The following is a 5,027-nucleotide window of genomic DNA, read 5'->3' as shown; positions in this document are numbered from 1 at the left end:
TCATGACTTCTGTGTATTGGATATTGTATGCAGATGCTAACATGTGTGTGGTAACTGAGTTGAAATTTGGGCTAGGGGTGGTTGGAGGATTTTTTTGTTTTTTGAAAAAATAATAATCATTATGGATTGTATCTAACATTAATCCTGCTTAGAGGAGACCCAATGACATTAATGGACACGAGTAACTTAGGCCCCACAACTTTAGTGGGTCTTAGTTGGATACAGCCTTACTAGTTGGAAAATTTGGAAATTCCCATTCCAGAAAGGGAAATACTCTTTTAACAGCCTTATAACAATGCTTAGCAGCTTTTAATTCCGGCTCTAGTTCTTAATGACGAGGGGTTGAGTTGGGTGATAAATATTTTAAGAAAGATTATCGTGAGATTCTTCTTATTTAGTTTCATGCCTCTTTACAGTGAGATCCTTTTTCATAAAGATTCTCTCTTATTTACAGGGAGGAATCTTCACATGCAGAAGTTCCATTTAGGGAGGGCAACCAGAATCTCCCTTTTCCCTTTTCCAGACTCTGTGCAATAATTCATTGGAAGCATAGATCTTAGCCTGCAAACAAGTTCCATATACTGAGCGGCTATTGTGATAAATGATTAATGGCCAAATTACACATGTGGGCAAAAGACCTGAGTTTTTAAACACAGGAACTGCCCAAATCACATGTAAAAGGGTGCCATTTAAAGTACAAATGTAGGTGCATGATGTCCTCTGTGCTGTTTTTGTCTTCAACTAAGTCTGCAGGGGCCACATGCCAGTTCCTGCCTGCTAGGGATAAGACTTCAAGCAATGCTTCATCCCCTTTCTTATATGATGCAAAGCCAAAAAAAGCCCCAAATTATAAATTCATGGGAGATAAATGTGTCCTGCCGAAGATATCAGATAATGAGAGACTGTCCATCAAAGAACACATTCATTATATTTCACGATTTGACATGACTTGGTGAACAGTGTGCCACAAATGTCCCTTTCCTCATTGTGCCATATTGCATCTGATAGTAATTTCTGGCAGCAATGCATAATAAACAATAAGTCAATAAATATCTTTTCAGAGGCATGTGATTGGGCTTGAATTTAGTGCGCTATTCCAGCTGAAGGTTTTAATCATATTAAAGGGAATGAGAAATTTTTCCATTCACAATATGAAGCTTGCTCTGGTTATTTCTTCTTTATGGTTGCTCGGAATTGTTTGTCATGCTATTACAAATATTACGCCTGCGCAAATGTAACAGCTTGCCAGATGGAACGAGCTCCCCTCATCCTCATGTCCTGTTCTAGGGTTTCCTCATGCACACACCCCGATTTTAGGGACACAAGGGGAAAACCCTGTTGCACAAGGTTCATTAGATAACAAGAATATCATAACAAACGTTGCTTGAGTTTAACAAAATCTAATATAGTTTGAAATCCAAACTAGAGCTTTAATAGCTACTCTGTTATTGGGGGAGCCTCTTCCCACCTCCTAGTTTTGTCTGATTATCATTCTTCTTGCAGTAATCCCAAGAAAACCCATTAATCCCAATTTTATTTTATTCTTTGGTAGATTTACAAAAAGAAAAATACACACCAATAAATAATTTTTAGAAAGGCGCAAGATGAGACACTGATGCACAAAGCATATTTAAAAAATATCAAGACTCCTTTGCACTCTGCTCCGCTCCTCCTTTCGTCCCACCCAGGGCAGCCCTACCCTCTGCCTGCATAATAATAATAATAATAATAATAATAATAATAATAATAATAATTTATTATTTATACTCTGCCCATCTGGTTGCGTTTCCTCAGCCACTCTGGGCGGCTCCCAACCGAATGTTAAAAACACAATGCAGCATTAAATATTAAAAATCTCCCAATACAGGGCTGCCTTCAGATGTCTTTTAAAAGTAAGATAGTTGCTTATTTCCTTGACATCTGATGGAAGGGCGTTCCACAGGGCAGGCGCTACTACCAAGAAGGCCCCTTAACTTTAGTAGGTCTTAGTTGAATACAACCTTACTAGCTGGAAAATTTGGAAATTCCCATTCCAGAAAGGGAAATACTCTTTTAACAACCTTATAACAATGCTTAGCAGCTTCTAATTCTGGCTAGATCTTACTGATGAGGGGTTGAGTAGGGGTTAGAGCTGATGTGTCATGTGGGGCTGGACCTCAATGTCTCCCCCTCCTGGCCTGCTCTCCAGAAGCCACTACAAGCTGCCCAAGAGAGGAGGCTAGTGGTGGCGGCCAAGGAGAGGCCATGATGGAGAGGCAATGGGATGCTCCTTCGTAGACACCACTGCCATGATTGCTGCTCAGGACAACCACCAGGTCATCCTCCTCCCCAAGCTCTGCAATGGCAGTGGTGGTGGGAAAAATAGGGACATTCCAGGATCAAATCAGAAGCCAGGATGGCTTTCACAGTTCTGGGACTGTACCTGGAAACTAGGGGCACTCGAAGGGAGGTGACAGAGGCACTGCAAGAGTTTCAATCTGTGAGTCAGAGGATGATGTTTATGGTTGCATCCACCAGTCTCAATAATACTGGCAGCTCCCATACTCCACCGAAGAAGAAGAAGAAGAAGAAGAAGAAGAAGAAGAAGAAGAAGAAGTGTTTGGATTTGATATCCTGCCTTTCACTCCTTTTAAGGAGTCTCAAAGGGAAGGGAGGAAGGGAAAGGAGAAGTGTGACTAGCCCAAGGTCACCCTGCAGCTGCATGTGGAGGAGCGGAGACGCGAACCCGGTTCCCCAGATTACGAGACTACCGCTCTTAACCACTACACCACACTGGCTACTCACCCAGGGGAAGTAGCCTGAATCCTCGCCAGAGTTTTCTGCCAAACACTACAAGGTCATGAATCACAACAACAAGAGCATTCTCTCTCACATGCTCACCGACCACAGTGTGTCTGTTTACCCAGGTACTATTTCTACACACATACTATTTCGTGCTGCAGAAGCTTACGACAGCCCTGCTGATTTGTTGCAGGAAACCCTCACTGAAACACCAGCAATTGTGGCACAACTTGTGTGCTAGTGCTGTTTCCCCGAGATCTGTTAACCTGAGAACAAAGCATGTCTGAGAGAAGCTCTCACACCCTTCAAAAAACAGGGGAGTTGTGAAGCTCCTGCAAGGTGAAATCCCTAGGCTGTCCAGCGAAAACAATCTAAGGTGTCAGGCCTGCGAAAGACCCCCAGAGCCTGAGAGTGTCTGGAGACGGTAGACAATATTGGACTAGATCAAGGTGTCCCAACCTTGGGTCTCCAGCTGTTTTGGGGCTATAGCTCCCATCATCCCTAGCTAGCAGGAAGCAGTTGGGAATTGTAGTCCCAAAACAGCTGGAGACACAGGTTTCGGAAACCCTGGGCTAGATGGACATATGGTGTAAGGCAGTTCTGCATACTTCTAGTTCATTGGCCACGTACTGCAGCCCTCCAGGTGCATGACAAACTTTCCCCAGCTTTTGCAGTCTTAGGCAAGCAGCAAGAGTCATGCAGCTCCATCATATATCTTAGTGGACTGTGTGACTTGTGATAGATCACCAGTTGTTTAAGCAGCCATCCTGCTCTGTTGCTGTTTGAGACTTTCTTCCAACCAACTGCTGAGACACGTAACTACTGCCTGTCTCTCCACAAGTCTTTGCTCCTCCACTTCTCTCCCTTTCTTCTCTTCTCCGTTTACTCCTTTGTCATTTCAATCCCTCTTCCTGAACTCCCTCATTACAACGAAGGCACGAGGTACCTGCACATTATTGCAATTTATGAACTGTCGCCCATTTAAAATGGTTCGTGCAGCTGGAATGTAAGTGGCTCTGAACACTTTGCAATGCTAACCGGGCTTCCCTATTTGCTCAAACGCCCCATCTGGTCTCTTCAGAAGCCACTTATATGTATTGGGAACGCAGAAGACATCAGCTGGGTAATTTGCTAATACTTTAGGTTGCTCATGGCAGCTCCTGGTCTTTTTGTAATTAATATTTGCTCAAACGTTTCCCCAGGCTAATCAGTATTGATTGGAAAGATCAAAGCGCTCCCCAATCCTCTGCGATCTTTACTTCTTTTTAAATGAATTGTCCCTTCTCGGACATGCATGGAATCTGAAACGCAGTCTTTGCAAGGAGAATATGAAAGCAAACTATTTTAGGATGGAAATGTATTTCCATTTCAAAGCCCCAAAGAACTATTTCTCTGGATCTTCCACTGGCAAAGTCTGGGCTAGAAATACATTCACTGCAGAGATTGCTTGCCTCTAAAAGCAGTGGCGGAGCTTCATGCTCCAGCACCGGGAGTCAGAGAGCAGGCGGGGGGCTGGCATGCATCCTGGGGGTGTGGCGTGTGTCCTGGGGGCGTGGCATGCTGCCTGAGGGGGTGTGGCACCCAGTGTGGGCAGGGGGCAGCCACGCTGGCACCCTACTGGGATCGTGCTGCCGAGGGCAGTGCGCTCTCCCCACACTCCTCTTCCTCCCCCAGTGTCTAAAAGAAGGAAGCCTGGATAGCTCAGTTGGTTACAGCATGGCGCTGATAACACCAAGGTTGCAGGTTTGGTCCCTGTATGGGACAGCTGCATATTCCTGCTTTGCGGGGCGTTGGACTAGGTGAGCCTCAGGGTCCCTTCCAACTCTATAGTTCTGGGATCCTGTGAAGACCAGACTTTGCCTGGAGAGCCAGCTCTTCAGCTCGCAAAGACTCCAAGGGAAAGCACTTGCTCTAAGCCGGTTTCACTTCTATTTATGCGGTTGGTTTCACGAACTAGTATTGGGTTCTGTGATTCAAGCCCTGCAGTGGATAGGCAGGGTGATATGATTGAGCCCCCAAGGCTACTTAACAGTTACATGAAGCCTCTGGGGGCAGTGTTTAGAAGATGGGGGGCAAGGGGCCACCAGTATGCTGGTGACACCTAGCCCTAATTTGTGAGATGTAAGTGAGATGTGAGATAATATTTCTTAATATTGAGGTGGACTTTATTATTATTATTATTATTATTATTATTATTAATACCCCGCCCATCTGGCTGAGTTTCGCCAGCCACCCTGGGTGGCTCC

The sequence above is a fragment of the Podarcis tiliguerta genome (assembly GCF_965153285.1).
Source record: "Podarcis tiliguerta genome assembly, chromosome: 17".
NCBI classification, from domain to species: domain Eukaryota; kingdom Metazoa; phylum Chordata; class Lepidosauria; order Squamata; family Lacertidae; genus Podarcis; species Podarcis tiliguerta.
The sequence above is the reverse complement of the archived record's forward strand: the minus strand, read 5'-3'. Positions refer to the sequence as shown.